Consider the following 8,644-nt stretch of genomic DNA (forward strand, 5'->3'; position numbering starts at 1 on the left):
AAGTTATAAGTTAACTAGTATGGGAGTACTTTTTCCTCATTTGATTTCAGAAACTCAACGGAGTTCTTTATAGTTGTCACTTTTGCAAGTCACACTTGCATATCGTTCTTGTCTTTAGGTTCGTCTGTTATTTTTATCCTTTCTGGATTTAGTGGTTGCATAATGACCGTTACACATAAGGTGTACGGTCGATACTAGGAAAGCTTAATAGCTACTCCATACTTTTCTCTCATAGTGGGACACATTAACCGCACATGAGTCATCATAACTTTCTCATGTCATACAGGATAAGGCCTTTGCCAAAATTTCTCCTGCCATACATGGATTGTTGACATAATACAATGTCAACTTTACCCGGTTACGCATGCATTTTTCCCTGACTTTTTCCGCCATGCGGGTAATTCCATGTAAGGGACATAAATGCCATAATTGGCTCTTTTGACTGCATCAAATTCAGAAATAAATCTGAATTATCTTTGACACACATGTTTGATCCTACGTTGGTCAAATTAAACATGCATGTTGCTTGTTTCATTTCAATCATGTTGAATGAAAAAAGGAGACTTCATCATAGAGAGTACATGAAAGACATTCGTCAACCAAGACTCTCAATGATATATCTCTTTTCTTTTCTTGAATTAATATCCAAGAGTTCCTTTCTTGTGAAGCCATTCTTTAGAGAGAATTTATTCCCTCAAGTTATGACCTTTCTTTTTCATCTTTCGGGTCAATAGTACCCAAAACATTCGCTTTCATGAGTGAAAGCTTGAATAACTTTTAGTCTGAGAAAACTTAGCCAATAAACAACGGTAATGAGCATAAAAATAACCCTACGTTGGTCTGATTAAAATCATGCACATTAAACCTTTTTAAACTTTCTGGAATATTCTAAATCACCATGGTGACAGAATTAGAATAAAACATCATCCTTCTACATTAATTCCATATCACCGTTGGGCAAAAATGGAAATAATGCATATAACTCATATACAATGTGATGATTGTATTCTTATTGAACAAATTTGCTAAGAAATAATCATCATCATTAACCATATTGCATCAGAAATATGTGAAATATGCATTTCTTTATCTGTGCTCTAAAATCGATCACTTTGATACAAGATTTATCACAGATTTAAGCTTTGAACATAAGATGACTCATACAATTATAGTATTTTTATCATCAACGTTGGTCAGAAAATAACAATATCATATTTAACTTTAAAACAAACAACAATATCATATTTAACTTTAAAACAAACATCATTCTATTGTCACAGCGGAAACTGTTTGAATCTTATTTCACCCACAAGAGAAAAACTTTTCTAATAACAGTTCTTCCAATTAAATTTTCCCGTTGGTTCCAATTTAATTGAAGGACTAAACCTTTTTACTTTGCAGCGGAAAAACATGAATATAAAAATTCATGCACCTTTACAGAAAAATATTCAAATCAAAGTTTCATGAACTTTATAATTACTTTTATAAAATCCATGAACTTTTCTTTTTTTGAAAAAATATTGTATTTTCAGAAACTTTTATTTTTCTTTGCAGAAAAATAATGTCACTATTACAGAAAAATATATTCTGTCATAATGCAAAATAAAATAAAATTCATGAACTTCATAATCCCTTCTTATAAAATCCATGAAATTTTCTTTTTCTGAAAATCTTCTTTTATTTTCAGAACCTTTTAATTTTCTTTTCAGAAAAATAATATTACAATTCTATCTTCATTTACACAAACTTTGAACTTTTCTTTTCTATTTTCTAAACATATTTTCGTATGAAAAAAATCCATAGAAAAACCATTTTAAATCTGCCTAAAATAGACAGAAATAAAAAATTCCTTTAAAAGAAAAGGACAGCATGGGCCGGCCTGGGGTTTGGCGCGGCCTTCCTCGGCCTGGCGGCCTGCCTTTGGCCTAGTACTTCGGGGGCGCCTCCCTGCGCCCGTGTGTGCCTCGCCTGGGGGCTCGCATCGGCCGGCCTGAGGCCTGCCGCGACGCGCCTTTGTGTGGCCCATCGGCCCGCGTCGGCCTAGGTCTTTGCCCTGGACCGTCGGATTAGATCCGACGGCCGGGCGCAACGCTCGCTGGGATAAAACTCCCTCTCGCCACCGAGCCAAAAACCCTAGCGTTCATTTTCTTCCTGCCGCGCCGTTTTCTCTCGCCCTATTCTCTGGCGTGGAGGCCCTCTGTGCCGCCGACGAGACCCACAGCAGTGGCCACCTTCCCTCACCCCTCTTGGCTCTCGCGAGCTCCTACGGCCAGTCGGCCTCTCCTTGCGCGGCGGCCACCTTGCCCCGTCGAGGTGAGCTCGGATCTGGCCGTCCCTTCTCCTTTACTCCTCGCTCACAGCAACCTCTCCTCGCGCAGAGGCTCTGTGCCCCGCCGGAGGGCTCTTGGGATGGCCGCCGGCAGCGGCGACCTACGGTCCCGCCCGTGCGAGCCGACTAGTACTTTCTCTCCCGTGGCTGTTCCAAGCCGGAGCCGTGGCCTTCCCCTCGCCGGCTGCGCACACGCCTTGCGGTGGGTGCGCCGCTGTCGAGCGGTTGGCTGCGGTTTTGTTTTCTTTTCCGTATTGACGTTCACCACCACGACCAAAAAGAGGCCCGGATGCGTGACTCGTCGGCGCCATCCCCGTCCCCTTTGGTAGCAGCGCGAGCACCTCTAGGGTGAACGCGCCGCCGTCAAACGGCTCGGTGGTGGAGCCCTTTGCCCCGGGAGAGTATAACTGTGGCCTTTGCACCGTTTCACCTTTTGCGTCGTTGCCTCCCCTTCGCCGGTGGCGCGTTTCCCTTAGCGGAAGCGCGCCGCCGTCGAACGGCGTGGTCGCGGTGCATGTACTTTGTCCCATAGGGGTTCTTTGCTTGGCATGTTCCCTTTCTTCTTTGCCTTTTTTGTATGCCTTTTGGATCTCATAGGATCCGATCTTTGCCTCCGAGGAGGTAGGTTCTTCTTCCCCACACCTCGGCATGCCGATGCGTGTGGGGATCGAGAGGAATAGGCGCGGTCTTGCGGCGGCGCTTCTTTGCCGGATTGGAATCCAGTGACTTTCCTTTTCTTTTGCTTTTCATCTTGATCTTTGCCCTCTTCTAGGGTTCTTAATGGAGAGGAAAAACTTTTCTGTACATGTTTCATCCGAAAACACATCTAATGCCAACTTGGCTCATGATACCATTGATAGATCCCGTGGATCTTAGGCTAGATGTGTTCGGTATGATGTGGAGATTTATTACCTTGTTGCGTGCTCCATGAGCTCCCTCCGGCTACCGTCGTGAGGTGGTGACGACGGTGGGGAAGGAGAGAGAGATGCGGTAGCGGCTGCGGTGGTCTTCCCATCGCTTCAGTGCATCCCTCTAGATCGGATTAGGGTTAGAGAGTGGGGAACCAGTGGCTGCGGCGAACCTCGTATCTTGTGCCATGGTCCCCGCCTCTTCTTTATAGCACTGCGCGACAGGGGCCCGTAAGGCTGGACGCCCCCGATCAGGGCGTGAGTCAAGGTCCAATGGGCCGTTGGGCCCATTAGGAAAGAGATCAATCTAACACCCTCCTCGTGACTTGATCCTTGAGACGAAAAAAGTCAGGGTACATCTCAGCAAATGCGCGGTTATCGGAAACAAGTTTATGAGTTGAAATAAGGTGTTTGTGCAAGTTTGGAACGTGAAGAGCATCTTTTAGGAGGAGGGGTTTGTGTGAGCCAGCAAGCATGGATTGACCAACTTGAGAGTTGCAAACCTGCTCCATTGGCGACATAGACCTTTTCCTTGCCGGTGTAGCGATCATGAACGGTGAGGCGATCAAGGTCACTTGTGAGGTCGCGCAAGAGTCAAGGTACCAGCTGGTGTCGACGGAGTAGCCGCCATGGCCGCCGGTGTTGGCAGCGTTCCTGTCGCGCTCGGTGTTACCGTAATGCTTACGGTTGTTCTCAGCCCGATAGGCATGGTTAAAACGCCGCCTGCACCTCAATGCATCATGCCCATGATAGATCCCGTGGATCTTAGGCTAGATGTGTTCGGTGGTAGTAGTAGATTAATACCTTGTAGCGTGTTCGATGAGCTTCCTCCGGCTACCGTCGTGCGGTGGTGACGACGGTGGGGAAGAAGAGAGAGATGCAGTAGCGGCTGTGATAAACTTTCCATCGCTTCAGTGTTACCCTGTGGATCGGATTATGTTTGAAAGTGGAAAACCAATGACGACGACGAACCTCGTGTCATGTGCCATGGTCCCACCTCCTCTATATAACACTGCACGACAAGGACCCACCAGCCTTGTTTGGGCTGAACGCCCCTGATCAGGGCGTGGATCAAGGTTTCAATGGGCCGTTGGGTCCATTGAACAAGAGATCAACCTAACAGCCCATACTTCTGACAGACTTTACAGCTGGGTATGTTGCGAGTTTGCGACTACGGCCTCCACGGCCACGGCCCTGCCCCTGGCCACCACGACCACCACCGCGAGTTCCTCCATTGGCGGAGGAGAAGATCTCGCCAGTGGAAGTCTGCTGCTCAAGACGAAGCTCAGCACTAAGCAAATATGCATAGAAGCTAGCAAGGCTCACTGTTTCATCACGTGCTGTGATTGAAGCAACAAGGGGCTCATATTCCGAGCCCAGACTAGTGAGCATGTAGCCAAGAACCTCCTCGTCGGAAAGGGGCTTGCCAACGGACGCCATAGGGTCATCGCACTCCTTCATCTTGTTGTAGTACGCACTGTTGGGCAATAAGCCGCGGCGATGCATCGGACGCGCCGGGCGCGTGTGTGGGCGCGCGCCGGACGATTTGGACGCGTCGGGTTCGCGGCAGGTCGCGTGTGTGCGTACGTGGGTAACGTTTGAGCGTGCGTGTGCATGTACACAGAACGCGTCGTTGGAGGCCTGACCGTTGTCGAGCGGGGGTGCGCGCGTTGAGCTGGTCCATCGTGGGCTCGCCGCGCCCAGACGTGTATGTGCATGTCGGAGGGGGCGCGGGCAGAGCGGGCGGGACGGGCACTCGACGTGGGCTGGGACGTGGATGCGTGCCCGGCGCGTCCCTAGTATAAAGCCCCCGTGTACGCTGTAATGCCGGTGTGGATGTCGAGTTCGTGTTCGGAATACAAGCCGTGGTTGCGGGGGTGGCGTACGTGCGCCGGGAGTAAATCCCCACCGTGTCCCTATGCTCTCCTTCCTCCTTTCTTCTCTGTTTGCGGTGGCCTAGCGCGGTGAGAGGCAGTGCGTGAGCGAGCGAGAGGTGCCGGGACAACAACACCCAGCAGCAGATAAATCCTTCTTCTTCTGGTTGGATAGCATGTAGCGGATTTGCATCATGCGTGCGCGACTCTCCGTGGAAAACATCGCGTGCAGCGCATCCCAGACGGCACGAGAGGTGTGGAGCTGCGTCAGTTGCCCGATGATATCCTCGATCATGGAGGAGAGCTGGGCGATGAGGACCACCTGGTCCTGTTGATACCAGCGAAGGTACTCCGGATTTACCACCACACGTGCAGCATCGCAATGCCCTCGGTGATGCTCTCCGCCGGTGCAGGGATGGTGCCATCGACGTAGCCGTAGGTGCCCTGAGCGTGAAGGACAGGGACGGCCTGAGTTTTCCAAAGAAGAAAATTCTCCCTTGTGAGGCGTATGGTGATTAGGTTGGCGATGGCAGCAATGGAGGCGGAGTCGGACGAGACGATCGCGCCCGAGGTGCCATCACTAGAAGCAGGAGCGGTGGACATGGTGACGAAAGAGATCGTGCTCTCATAGCAAGTCAGAAGACACTATTTGATGTGATCATACTCACTGAATTGGTTTGTTTATATAGTACACATACATGTCCAGTTTTTTTTGTTTTTTTTAAACGAGGAAGGCCAGGTTGGCCCTTATATTGCATGTGATAATATGGTTACATCATCCGCTAGGGTATCAATGAGGAAGCCAGGGGCTCCTTCATCCACTTTATAGTTCTAGCGGATTCGGCAAATCTAGCTAAAGTATGAGCAACTATGTTTGCTTTCCTAGGACAGTAAGCAAAGTGGATAGAACTAAAATTCTTAGCAAAGAAAGAGCATTCTTCGTAAACAGCAGCCGTAGGTCCGAGGGAATTACCATCTTGCATCATGGTGTCTATCACCTCCATGCAGTTCGACTCGACGACAAGATTCTGTACTCCCACCTCAGTAGCCAGGATAAGACCATCTCTGAGTGCTCTTGCTTCGGCCGAACTGGCGTCTTCGGCAAACGGAATCCCACTGCAAGAGGCGGCGATGAAGGTACCTCTGTCGTTCCGCAACACGGCCCCTGTGCTGCCCGTCCCCGAATCGCTAGAAAACCCAGCGTCGATATTAAGCTTGTACAGACCCTCAGGTGGCCGCTGCCATCCGTGCCGAATTACCCCCTTCTTCTTCTCCCTAGCCCTGACAAAGTTCTTCGCGAGAGCTGTTATTGCATGCGCTAATCTGGGAGCCTCAAAAATTCCCTCGCCATGGGTAAAGTTCCTCCTTTCCCACCATACATACCAGACGGTAGTTGCAATTAGTTCACCACGACCGACATCCGATAGGTGTGAGCTGATTTTGCTTTTAGATAATAGCAGTTCCGAGAGGATGGCACTCCCATCTCGTTCCATTGTACATGTCTGTTGCACAAGGTTGTCAAGCCCCAAGATTCTCCAGATATCTTGCACTCTCGGGCATTGGAAAAAGACATGTTTAATGCTCTCACAGTCTGTTGTGCACAGTGGGCATTGGGAGCTAGTCATGATATGACGATTTGCCAATACACCATAGCAGGGTATTGCTCCCAACAAAGACTTCCATAGATGTATTTTAATCTTTGTAGGGATCCGCAATTTCCATATGGTTCTCCAAATTGGACTATTACCTGAGGATTGGTTTGTGTTTGTTCTCCTCAACTTTCGCCCATGTTGGAATTCCCATTCTTCATGGTAGGCCGATCTAACAGAGAAGATCCCATGCTTGTCTGGGTGCCAAGAAACAAAATCAGACATCATCCCCAAAGCCAGTGGGATATTCATAATACGTTGGGCATCTACCGGCCAGAATAGATCGTTGATGAGCTCCTGGTCCCACGCTCTGCTATCTGCATCTATTAGTTGAGAAACTTTAGTAAGAACGATATTGTTCCTTGGCGTCATGAGCTTCTTTCTCGGGCTGCTCGGTATCCACGGATCTTCCCAGATGTTAATGGACGAGCCATCACCCACCCGCCATATGATACCTTTCTTGAAAGTTTGCAGGCCACTCCAGAGGCTCTGCCAAGTGTATGAACTTCCTTTCTTCAGAGAACAGTTCATGAGATCGCCGTCAGGGAAATACTTCGCTCGAAGCACTCTTGCACATAGTGTGTCCGGGTAGCTTAGGAGTCTCCATGATTGTTTGGCTAGTAGGGTAAGGTTAAAACAATGGATGTCCCTAAAACCCATTCCTCCCTTACCTTTCGGTACACACATTTTCCACCATGCAAACCAGTGCATATGTTTCTTGTGGTCATCGTCCCCCCACCAATATTTTGACATTGCCGAGGTGATATCATTGCAGATCTCCTTCGGTAGTTTGAACACTGACATCGCATAGGAGGGAATGGCTTGTATAACAGCTTTGAGCAGGATTTCTCTTCCCCCCAAAGAGAGGAGCTTTTCCTTCCATCCTCTTATTTTGCTCAAGACTCTTTCAACCAGATGTTGGAAGCAATCAGATCTATCTACCCCCACAATTGGTGGTAGCCCAAGGTATTTTCCAGAAAGAGCTTCGGCCATGATATTCAGGGTGGTACAAGCCTGCGCTCTAACATGGACATGTGTGCAAGGGCTGAAAAAGATTGCAGACTTAGCCTCGCTGATTTGTTGACCTGATGCCAAGCAATATTCGTCCAGGGCTTGCCGAAGGCTTGCAACATTTCCTTGATCAGCACGCATCAGGTTGGGGGAATCATCCGCAAATAATAGGTGGGACACCGACGGAGCATCACGGCACACCTTTATACCAGTGATATTGCATGCAGTCTCTTCGAACGCTAGTGAACTTGATAAACCCTTTGCACAAAGGAGGAATAGATAGGGAGAAATAGGATCACCTTGACGGAGGCCCCTTGTTGGGGTGAAGGGGTCCGAGAGCTCGTCGTTAATCCGGACTTGATACTGCACCGATGATATACATTCCATGATTAGGGCTACCCAATCATCTGAAAACCCTAGTCTGGTCATCATCCTTTGGAGAAAAGGCCACTCTACCCGGTCGTAAGCCTTATGCATATCAAGCTTAACCGCACATGTTCCATAACCGGAGTTCTTCCTCTTTATTGCATGATATGACTCGAAAGCCACGAGGAAGTTGTCCGTGATTAGCCGTCCAGGAACAAAGGTGCTCTGGTTCTGAGATATGATGTCAGACAGCACAAGATTCAGTCTCCCTGCTAGAACTTTGGAAATCACATTGTAGAGGACATTGCAGAGGCTAATTGGTCTGAACCGCGTTACATATTCTGGATTCTCCACCTTGGATATAAGGACAATGGTGGTGTTATTCCATCCCACCGGGATTTTCTTACTATGTATAGCATCTAAGACCTCATCCACCAAGTCCTCGCCAATGATGTGCCAAAACCGCTTGTAAAACACAACATGTAGTCCATCAGGTCCCGGGGCCTT

General features: G+C 48.4%; 1 non-coding gene across 1 annotated transcript; it reads right to left on the reverse strand.

The window, feature by feature from the left end:
* Positions 1 to 4,520: 4,520 nt before the first annotated feature.
* LOC123414466 lies at positions 4,521 to 4,659 on the reverse strand. Its single transcript, XR_006614429.1, has one exon. It is a non-coding gene; the product is annotated as a small nucleolar RNA Z247 (small nucleolar RNA).
* Positions 4,660 to 8,644: the final 3,985 nt, after the last annotated feature.

This window comes from Hordeum vulgare, chromosome 7H (genome assembly GCF_904849725.1).
Source record: "Hordeum vulgare subsp. vulgare chromosome 7H, MorexV3_pseudomolecules_assembly, whole genome shotgun sequence".
In the NCBI taxonomy this organism is placed as follows: domain Eukaryota; kingdom Viridiplantae; phylum Streptophyta; class Magnoliopsida; order Poales; family Poaceae; genus Hordeum; species Hordeum vulgare.